A 12,400-nucleotide genomic window follows, 5' to 3' on the forward strand; every position below is an offset into this window, starting at 1 on the left:
GAGACAGTTCTCTGCAGAGCTGGCTGATAGACAAGGCAGATTCCCACCAACAATTCATAAGGCCACGTTTTTACATAAAAAGATGGAGATGATGCTATGGACAGAACTTTTCTTTGAGCCTTGTGATAGAAGATACCCTGAATATATCTCCAGCCTTGGGGAGGCCCCTTTGACACAGTCACGGAACATTTTTTGTGAGGAAATCCCTCTGCCCATGTTACCAGGCAGCCTGGATCAACCAAGGCTCCTACTGCCAGCAAGCCTTGGGCCAGGTGAGCTATCAGCAGGAGGGAGGGTCACACATCAGTCACAGATCAAACCCAGGCACCCACTCTACATGGGTCCACACACCCCTTTACAGAAGTGTCCCTGCCTCCTCCTCCTGTATAAAAAGCCCAGTCCCCTGCCCCTTGAGGAACTGTGAATAGTGAAACAATTCTTATCCGAGAGCAGTGACTAGTAGTCACGTCTATTGGTATAACTTCCCGTAGTATTGTTATTGATGTCTTAACACCTTGCCTGGAATAAACAGAATCCCTGACAATTGCATACATAAGATCACAGATGGTTCCCATTTGCCCTTCCCCAAGATCTGGGGATCAGTGGTCTCTGTGTTCTCAGGTCAAGGGTGGCATCAGCTCCATATAGTGGCCACTGGCTGGCCATCCTATGGTCTTCCGCTACCAACTTCCTTCCACAGGCCTCCCCAGGATTTTCACAGCCAAAACCAGATCCCAAAGCAGAGATATATGAAGGGCAATCCCAGGATAAAGGTCTCATCCCCAAATGGGTCACCACTATGGGGACTTTGCCTAAAACACTTGTTGAATTTCAGCTTAAGAATTAACTTACCTTTAGAGACCAGTCCTCACACTGTTATTCCACAGGAAGCTTCTGAGCTTAGATGGAAGGATGTCAACTGTCACAGGAATTTAGTGCAGGTTCCCAAAAGTGGCATTAATGAAGTTCTTTTAGTTATCTGAGAATAATTTCCTATAGATGGCTTCAGGCTTGGTTGACCGTTTCAGATGCAACTCTAAGGAAGCAGCTGTGGCTCAAGCAATTGAGCTTCCATTTACCATATGTAGGACTCAGGTTCATTTCCTGGAACCTCCTGTTAAAAAATAAAGGCATCCCAGACCTGTGCAGTGAGGTAAAGCCCCTGACCCCACATGCAAAATGAAGCACCAAAAAGAGGATGGTGCAACCAGATAGAAAAAAAAGATACAATCCCTTACCTTTGCTCCCAAACCCATAGCAGATTTCAATCACTTTCAAATGCAGACATTCTGAAAGCTAGAAGCATCAGTGTAAATGGAGTATGGGATACAGCCACAGGCTTCTTTCAACTACTACCCCCCCCAACCCAGGTCGCAGGTTGAAAATTAGAGGGCCTATGGGAAACCCCCAGTCTGGGGCAAATCCCATTCCTCACTTTTCCTACCCCTATTAGAGAATCACTGGCATGGAGGCAGACATTTAGCTTCTACCCAGATGAACTTTCTAGATCTCTGTGGACATTTCCTAAAAGGACACAGCAGAGAGTTGATGGGCATAAGAGAGGGAGGGCTCTGAGAGGGTGGGGATTCCATGGAGGGAGCCAAGCACCTGGGAGGAGGAGGGTGATGTGAAGTGGTGCCCCAGTGTAACATCACATATGTGTGATCAAGATGTCCCCAGTGCTACAATTGGAGCCTGGGTGTGACAGCTGGAGCTGGGATAAAATATGGAGAGAAGAGTCTGGGTGAAGGGAGGATGCTCTCTGGCACCTGTTCCTCCTTCTTGACTCCCCATGACATGTTTCCCACTTGGGACATACTCCTGTCCAAATCTGGGGCCAGGATCCAGGTATCTGCTCCCCTTCCACAGCTTCCCTCTCTACCCTTGGGGCAGCTAAAGAAAAAGCAGTGGAACACCAGGTGAAGCCCCTTTTTGGGTCGGAAAGGAAATTCCACAATTCACATGCTCAGGGAACACAGGAAGCACATTAACAGGATGTGCAACTGTGGGGAATTTAAATGGAGAATTTTGTCGTTGACCCAGAAGACATAACCACCAGATGGCAGTGACAATCTATTCATTGGACATGGTGTTGACTGTTTTGTAGGATGGACCCCTACAGAAAAGCTTCCAAAGGCCACAGGTGGGAAGGAGTCCGCTGAAGGGGAAGCAGGGCAAGGAGTGCCAAGGCAGCTTGGGACCATATAAACATCCCTGCTTACCTACAAATTGAGAGCCTATGTTGAGCTAGTTTCCTGGGGTATGCAAAGCCAGTTAATGCTAAATGGCTAAAAAATGTTTATTGGGCTAATTTTAAGAAATTGCATGTGTAATTATTTGTGTTTTGCTGTGCCTCAAAGATCTCAAAATAAATTTATTTCTTCACAGGTATTTTCTCAAGAGGATTTTCTGCAAAAGTGACAGCTAGGCAAGCCAGTCATGAGAGTTTTAAAGCTACTATATCTGAAATGACTCATCAGCATTCCCAACACTGCTAAGCCCCTCCCACAAATGATTTGTCCCTGACCCTGTGCTGAGGGCTTTCAATGTGGAGAGATTCCTAGGGAAGCCTCCTCCTAGGGATGCATCCCCAAGGGCTGCTGCACAGGATGACAATCATCATAAAGTTAAACACACCATTTGGAAGGTCTTTCATTTCTTGGTAGTGTAAGGGTAAGGCCACATTAGGAAAATAGGAATAGAACTACATTAGGAAATGGGAATTGCATGTGCCTTCAGATAAATAAATAACTTAGGCTGTCTCCAAGGAGAGTGTCAGTAAATAACTTAGGGCTGTCCCCAAGAAAAGGGCCAAAAAATAACATGGGACTGCTCACAAGAAAGGGCTTTTAAAAAAGAAAAAAATAGATACACTATCTTCAGCTAACCACAGTGTTCTGCTTCTGTGCCTGCTTGCTTGCTAGTAACTCTCCCCCCCATCCTCAAAGGCTATAAAAACACCTCTTCCCTTAACTCAGGGCTGCTGTCTCCTCCGCATAGGATGAGACAGTCACTGCACAGCTAATGAAGCTCTCAATTGGAACTTTATTCAAAGTCTGAGTCTGGTTAATATCACTAATCCATAACAGTAGATAGATGTTTGTTTATTAAGAGACAATTCTAGGCCAAGTAATGCCATTTATAATGGCTTCCTGATCCTTTTTTTAATGTCAACTGACTTTCTTAAAGTAAACTCCCATGGGGACTCCTAAATCAAGGCAAAGTCCCACCTGGGTCTCTTATGACCACTTTCTGTCCTGGTCTACAGACCACAAACCTGTTTCCTACTTCACGCAGTTGCCTAAATAAGACTGACTATAGGCCCTGGGGCCAGTGAGGCCAAACAAACTGTGGCTATATTTACCTACAGACACATTCACACCAATATTAATTTTTACCTATTTATATTTGTCTATGCATATTAACTTAAAAGTACACAATATACCCTCTCTATCACTCTGTTTACAGGGGCTTTAACACAATTGTACATGATTTTTTTTGCATGGAAACATGACAATTTAAGACAACTCCTTTCGCCCTCCCTGTCCTTTTGATATATTCCCTAACCCTCCCATTCCTCCATAAGCTCAGGACAAATGCTGTTTTTGGTCAGCAGAATCCTGCTCATTCTCTGTCTTTCCCCACCAGCCATCCCCTGAGTGGTCACCTTCTCTGAGTCCTGTTACTCCTGGGCCCGAGACCCACAGATACACAGCCCCCCTTTCACAGCTCTGATCCTGTGGGCAGAAGATGCAGATTAATGCCACGTGGTGGTCCAGGGTCATGGCGGGCCTAGGCATCCCTGTTAGTCCTGATGATGATTTCAAAGTAGAAATCTTAACTACTTACAGATGCTTTTAGTTCTTGGGATGTATTTTATTTAAAGGATTTCTATGAACAGGAGAACCAGTTAGGAGAGTTTGGTATATAAATGAAATAACAAACTGGTGTTATATTATTTATGGAAAAATAAAACAATAGAGGAATTTCTGTGACTGGATCTGCCAGGTAAGGGGCTTTGAATTTTTGTGATGCGGTGGGTTTTTTTGAGGTCCCAGGGCCAGAGATTGAACCTGGGACATTTTAAGTGAGAAATCATCACTTATCCCCTGAGGTTTTTTTTTCATTTGTTTCCTTGGTGTTTCTTTTTTGTTGTGTTTTTCAGAAGGCACCAGGAACCAAACCCAGGATCTCCCATGTCAGAGACAGGCACTCAATACATGAGCCACAGTCACTCTCCTGAACTGTTTTTACTTAACAATAACTCCCTGATTCTTTTAATTGTTCATAGTAATTGGGAGAATAATAAAAGAACAATAAATCCCTTACTCTGTTAATGTCTTATTTATGCCCAGTCATTTTAGGATTTCAGTTAGGGGTCAAGAGTCAAAACAGCTTTGAAATAATTTTTAAACAAAAAAAATCTGTGATTAAAATATTAGTTTCCTTTTCATAATAACCATTTCCAAAGATGATCATGAATTTAATTCTAAACATAGTTTGCTTATGCTGGCTTACTCAAGGATAAATAAGGTAAAAGTTAGTGAATCAACAAAAGCTCCCTCAGGCTCTATTCCAATTCTACAACTGACATATGAGTCCTAAGCCCTCATTTCGGGATGGGGACACTGAGGCCATGTGAAGGAAAGGGACAGACCAAGACCCATAAACGTGAAGAGGCAAGGAAGAACCAGGGTCAGCACTGCGCTCTCTTTCACATTCAAGACCCCTATTCGGGCTGACCTTTGGTGTTTTGTCTGTGGGGAATGGGGTGGGTTCCCTCTCTCTGAAGGTATGTGTGATAGTCTGAAGATGTTGGCTGCAGACCAAGGTGGGGTGCAGAGAGGAATGGGGTGACCCTGAATTTCTGAGGTCCAGACCTCAACATGTGTTCTTTACCCTTAAGCATGGCTACTGCTTACTGTGGTCTCATCAGCCCTGGCCCCACTGCTCAATGTCTGGTGGCCTTGGTCAGACCCAAGGGAGGAGAAGCAGATTTCCTGTTTGCTATGCAACCAGAAAATGACTCAAATTCAGAGGGCAAGTGCTGGGGGTCTTGAATGAGAAGAGCCACTTCTCTTCTGGGCTGAGGGTTCTGGCTCCAGACAAAAATGAGGGAATCCCAGTAGAAAGCTGTGCCCTACAGAGTTAGTTGCTATGTGGGGGGAAAGGGTAGATATCATTCCCAGGTTTCTGCTTTTAAAATAGTTGAATAAACTGAGAAAATTGATTCACTTGTGAAAAGTACTTGATATCATTATGTAAACTGTGATATGATAAAATTCTTTAAGCAACTGCAATTCATTCACCAACAAGATAACAAATCCTATCAAATAGCAGTGACATGTCCTTCACCCTGTCTAGTTGCTGGTATGGCATTCCTACACAAAGGTCCTTTCACAGAGACCCATCCCTTCCTTCACCAGCACTCTTCCCAACTTCTCTTCCTTCCTATATTAACTTCTTTTCTTCTGAAATTAACAAAGACTTTGTATAAAAAATTCAATCAAGAAAAAAAAAATGGAGAGAGGCAAGATGGTGACAGATTAAGTACACCTACATCATCTCTCCTAAGTAAAACAACTGAGTTCAGCAAAATCCTTCCTGACTGAGCTGTTTTGGGAACCCAAAAAGCAGGCGGCTTAAGGGCATCCATCTGCAGAGAGCATAACAAAAAGCGTGATTGTGCAAGGTGAAACCATGAGTTTCTGATGCTTCAGGCAGGAGCTCTTGGACAGCTGAGCCCCTACCTCAGGGCAGGAGCCACAGCATTCCCTGACCCTTGCCAGTCAGACAGCTAGAAGAGACAAATTCTGAGAGTGGGAGGGTTCTGGTGAAAGGTGGAGAGGGATCCCCTGAGTGTGGGTTCTATGGTCTGGACCCCCCTTTTTTTAGCTTTCAGAAGCATACCAGCTGGCCTCTGGAGAAACCAGGAAGATGGGAGAGGTAAATCTGCTGAGGCCGTCTGATTTACCTAGCCTCCCTGGGATAGGGAATATTGGTCTGGGAGAAGGTGGAGCCAGGCAATTAACTAGTCCTGTGCAACTCCTCTAAGGGAGGGGGACAGTAGGAAGTGCTTAATAAGCTTCCAAGAGCATATTTAGGGTTCCCAGCAAGGTGTGGGTGCTCTCTTTCAAAGAGACTGAGAGTCATTTCGATGCTGCCAGCTTGTTTCTTGATTGGTGTGATTCCACTTTCTTGATTTTCTCATTTCTGTGTGTACTTATTTTGGCAATCAATGCTGTCTCATTTCCCTCCTGCATCTTTCTAACTTCCACCTTCTGTTGTTGTCCTTATATTCCAAATATCTTTGTTTAGTCCCCAATTTTCCTGACTTTTTAATTCTAACCGTTCTGTTTTCTATCCTTTATTACCTTTCTATTTTTATCCTTTCTTTTCTGTTTCCCTCTCTCTTCATCACACTGACCTGTTAATTCACACTATATTCTTTTTGATATTCAGTTTCCCATTTCCTTGTAGGTGCACCACTTTTTTATTCCTGTATTTCTACACAGTTACATTAGTTTAATATTCAATCTCTTAGGTCTTATATGATTCTTCTGCTAACATTTACTATCAATATTACTATTAAATCTTTTTTTTAACTTCTTTTGCTTCCCCTGGATGTAAACTTTTTCATTCAAGGGAACTTAGACAACAACAAGGAAATAGAATAAGAAGAACAAAGTGTAAAATAGAAAACTTAATACACCCACAAAAACAGCAACTAAATAAAACCTGAGACTACATGGAGGACATAACCAACTGAAGAAACCCATCAAGTTAAATGATGAGCAGAGAGCCACAAAAAATTACAAAACATACCAGTAATCAGGAAGACATGGCCCACACCAATGAAAAAAACTTAAAACCAGAAAGAGAAGCAGAACTTTGAACAACTAAACAAAGATGTCCAAACTAATATCATGGCTCATTATAATGAAGTGAAAGAAGAGATTAGGGATATTAAGAAAACACTTGCAGAGCCTACTAAAGAAATTGTAAACATATGGAAAAAGATAACAGAATTGTTGGTAATGAATGGCACAATTCAAGAAATAAAAAATAAATAAATAAATAAAAAACACTCTAAGCAAATAACACCAGAATTGAATAGGCAGAGGAAAGAATCATTGAGGTGGAAAACATTAAATCTGAAATCAAAGAAAGAGTAGAATTATTAGATAAGAATTTAGAAGAAATCCAATAGAGACTTAGGGATCTGAATGACAACACAAAATGCACAAATATCCCAGAAGGAGAAGATAAGGGAAAGGGGACAGAAGGTTTTTTGGAGGAAATAATGGCTGAAAAATTCCCAAACTTACTGAGGGAGATGGATGGTACATGCCCAGGAATCACAGCACAACCCAAACAGTATAAATCCCAAAGACCTAATACAAAACATATCTGCGAAATTATCTGATGCTCAAGACAAAGAGAAAATATTGAAAGCAGCAAGAGAAAAGAGAACCATCGAACACAAGGGAGGCTCAATAAGATTAAGTGCTGATTTCTCATCTGAAACCATGGATGCAAGAAGACAGTAGTATGACATAGTCAAGATACTGAAAGAAAAAATTTTCCAGCCAAGAATATTCTATTGAGTAGAACTGGCATTCAAAATTGATGGAGAGCTCAAAATATTCACAGATAAACAGAAACTAACAGAGTATGCCAATAATGAATGTGCTCTTCAAGAAATACTAAGGGGAATTCTGTAGCTTGAAAAAAAAAACTGAAGTCGGAGTTGGAGGACAGTTTAAGAGGAACATAAAAGACAAAAAAGAAATAAAAACAACAGATGACACACACAAATTCAAAGAAAATATGGCTAATGTAAGTAATTTCTTGTGAGTAATAACACTGAATGTTAATGGATTAAACTCACCTGTCAAGAGAGACAGATTGGCAGAATGGATAAGGAAATGTGACCCAACTATATGCTGTCTATATGAAATTCACCATAGACCCAGTGATTCAAGAAGGTTGAAAGTGAATAGCTGAAAAATAATATTACAAGCAACTAATAACCAAAAAAGGCAAAAGTAACTATACTAATATCAGACAAAACAGACTTTAAAAACAAAACTATTGTGAGAGACAAAAATGGGCACTACATATTAGTAAAAGTGGTAATCTATCAAGAAAGAACAATCATAAATATTTATGCACTTAATCAGAGTGCCTCAAAATACATGAGGCAAACACTGGATAAACTAAATGGAGGAATAGATGACTCCACAATCATTGTGGGAGACTTTAATATACCATTATCATCACTAGACAGAACATCTTGATAGAGAATCAATAAAGAATCAAAGATTTGAATAATTTATTAGAGGACCTTAACCTAATAGACATATGCAGAACACTACAACAAAATACAGCATAAATACATTCTTCTCAAGTGCATATGGATCATTCTCCCAGATAGACCACAGGCTAGGCCACAGAGAAAGTCTCAATGAATTCAGAAAGATTGGAATCATACAAAATAATTTCTCTGACCACAGTGGGATGAAACTGAAAGTCTGCAAGGGCTGGAGAACCAGATTAGGCACAAGGATATGGAAGTCAAGCAACACACTCTTAGACAAAGAGTGGGCCCAGGAGGAAATCTCAAAAGAAATCAGCAACTACTTTGAAATAAGGGAAAATGATAACACAACATATTAAAACTTATGGGATGCAGCAAAAGCTGTACTGAGAGGGAAATTCTTAGCCATAAATTCATATATCATAAGAGAAAAAATAGCTAAAATCAAACAAATAACTGCACATTTAGAGGAATTGTTGAAAGAATAAATAACCCCAAAGGAAGAAGAAAGAAAGAAATAACAAAGATCAGAGCAGAACTAAATGAAAAAGAAAATAAGAAAGCACTAGAAAAAATAAACAAAACAAAGAGTTAGTTCTTTGAAAAAAACAATAAAATTGACAAACCCTTAGCTTTTTCCTGTGTTTTTTTTTTTAACACAGAAAAAAGACCAAAGATGTGAATAGACAAAATAAGAAATGAGAAAGGGGATATTACCACTGAACCTACAGAAATAAAAAGAATCATAGGAGAATATTTTGAAAAACTATATACCAACAAGAACACATAAGCAGTTGACATTCACAAAGGAAGAAACTGATGATCTCAACAAACCAATCACAAGTAAAGAGAAAAAACCTGTCATTAAATCCACCCAAATATGGAGAGCCCTGGGTCAGACAGCCTCGCAGGTGACTTCCACCAAACATCTGGAAGGAACTACCTCCAATTCTGCTTAAACTCTTACAAAAAATTGAAATAAAAGAAACATTGTGTAACTCATTCTAGGATGTCAACATTACCATAATACCAAAGGCAAACAAAGACAGCACAAGAAAGGAAATTAACAGACCAAACACTCAAATGAACCTATATACTAAAATCCTTAACAAAATACTTGCTAATTGTATTCAGCAACACATCAAATGAATTATCCACCATGACAAAGTGGATTTCATCCCTAGTATGCAATGAAATCTAAACATAAGAAAATTACTCAGAGTAATACACCATATAATCAGGTCAAATAAAAATCACATGATCATATCTATAGATGTAGAAAAAAGCATTTGACAAACTACCCACCCTTTCCCAATAAAAATACTGCAAAAGATAAGAATAGAAGGAAACTTTCTGAACAGGATAAAGGATATATATGAAAAACACACATCTAACATCATATACATGCTGAAATTGTAAAATCTTTCCCTCTAAGATTAGGAACAAGACAAGAATACCAATTATCACCTCTCCCATTTAAAATTGTGTTAGAAGTACCTTGTCGGGCATGAGGGAAGAAACAGATATAAAAAGTATCCAAATTGGAAAGGAAGAGGTAAAATTTCACTCTTTGCAGATGACATGATTCTCTACATAGAAAGCCATGAGAAATCTAAAACAAAGCTTCTAGAACTTATAAATGTGTTCAGTAAATTCACAGGGTATAATATCAAATGTGTAAAAATCAGTAGGATTTCTCCACACCAATATTAAACAATCTGAGGAGGAAATCAAGAAAAAAATACCATTTGCAATACCAATTAAAAAATCAAATACCTAGGAATAAATTAAACATGTAAAGGACTTATATAAGAGAAAACTACACAACATTGTTAAAGGAAATCAAAGAACACTTAAATAAATGGAAGAATACTCCCTGTTCATGAATAGGAAGAATAAACATCATTAAGATGACTATCCTATCCAAACTCATCTACACAGTTAATGCAAACCCAATAAAAATCAACACAGCATTTTTTAATGAACTGGAATGTCTAACTATGAAATTTATTTAGAGGGGAAAGTGGCCCCAAACAGTCAAAGACATTTGAAAACGAAAAATTAAATGGGAGGAACAATATTACCTGATGTTAAATCATACAATAAAGCTACAGTGGTCAAAACAACATCGTATTGGCAGAAGGATAGACACACTGACCAATGAAACTGAATTGAGAGTTCAGACACACATCCTCATATATACAGTCATCTGATATTCAAGAAAGTACAAAGCCCACTAAACTGGGAAGAATGGCCTCTTAAACAAATGGTCCTTGGAGAACTGGATATCCATATGCAAAAGAAGGAGAGGATTACCAACTCATGCCTTATACAAAAATCAACTCAAATAAATGAGAGATCTAAATATAAGAGCCAAGACCATAAAGACCTTGGAAGACAATGTAGGGAAGCATCTACAGGAACTTTTAATAGGAAATTGCTACATGAACTTCACACCCAAAACACAAAAGCAAAAGAAAAAATAGATAAATGGGACCTCCTCAAAATTAAAGCATTTTGCACCTCAAAGGAGATTATCAAGAAAGTAAAAAGACAGCTTACCCAATGGAAGAAAATATTTAGTAACCATATATCTGGTAGGATCCTAATATCCAACATATAAAAAAATCCTATTTCTCAAAAATAAAAAGACAAACAACCCATTCAAAATGTGGGCAAGAGATTTGAGCAGATGTTTCTCCAAAGAAGAAATACAAATGGATAAAAGACACATGAAAAGATGCTCAACATCACTACCTATTAGGGAAATACATAGCAAAGCTACAATGAGATACCATCTTACCAATTAGACTTGAGGCTATTTTTTTTTTAAACGAACACAATTACTTTTTTTTTTTAAAGATTTATTTATTTATTTAGTTCCCCCCCCTCCCCTGGTTGTCTGTTCTTGGTGTCTATTTGCTGCGTCTTGTTTCTTTGTCTGCTTCTGTTGTCGTCAGCAGCACGGGAAGTGTGGGCGGTGCCATTCCTGGGCAGGCTGCTCTTTCTTTTCATGCTGGGCGGCTTTCCTCACGGGCGCACTCCTTGCGCGTGGGGCTCCCCCACGCGGGGGACACCCTTGCGTGGCACGGCACTCCTTGCGCGCATTAGCGCTACACATGGCCAGCTCCACACGGGTCAAGGTGGCCCGGGGTTTGAACCGCGGACCTCCCATATGGTAGACGGATGCCCTAACCACAGGGCCAAAGTCCGTTTCCCTAGACTTGAGGCTATTAAAGAAATAGAGAAGTGCAAGTGTTGGAGAGGATGCAGATGAATGGGAACCCTTATCCACCCTTGGTGGAAATGTAGAAGAATCCAGCCTTTCTGGATGACAGTTTGGCAGTTCCTCAAAAACTAGCTATAGATTTGCCATATGACCAGCAATTTTACTGCTGGGTATATCCCCAGAAGAACTGAAAACCAGGACATAAACTGATACATGCACACCAATGTTCATAGCAGCATTATTCACTTTTGCCAAAAGTTGGAATCAACCCAAATGCCCATCAAAAGATGAATGGATAAACAAAATGTAGTATATACATACAACAGAATACTACTCATCTGTAAGAAAGAATACAGTACTAACACATGAGATAACATGGATGAACCTTGAGGACCTTACGTTGAGTAAGTAACCCAAACATTGAAGGACAAATACTACATATCTTCTCTGACATGAATTAAGCAAATCAGACTGTTTCAGAGAGCTAGAGACTGGACGATATGCTTATAGGAAATGTGTGTGTGTGTCTGTGTGTGTGAGCTGATGTCTACATGAGAGAAATCTATGATAAAATGTGGGTAAGTTTTTGTGGAGTAAGGGATAAGATGAGGGCATAGGTATACTATTGGGTGGGGTTTTGAAGGCTTGGGGGTTAGGATTGGGAGGGTGTGTCAGCTGGCCCATGTAGTTGAGGACAAGGGATGGGGGAGGGGGAGAACATGGGAGATTGTCAGGTATGTGATTAAAACTACATGTTGAGAAAACTCTTTAGAAAATATATTAAGGAAAGGATACTTGTTTAAGGTGTTTGATGGGGAACATTTGGCACAGGATGTACCTGGGACAGACTT

The sequence above is a fragment of the Dasypus novemcinctus genome, unplaced genomic scaffold (assembly GCF_030445035.2).
Source record: "Dasypus novemcinctus isolate mDasNov1 unplaced genomic scaffold, mDasNov1.1.hap2 scaffold_107, whole genome shotgun sequence".
Classification (NCBI taxonomy): domain Eukaryota; kingdom Metazoa; phylum Chordata; class Mammalia; order Cingulata; family Dasypodidae; genus Dasypus; species Dasypus novemcinctus.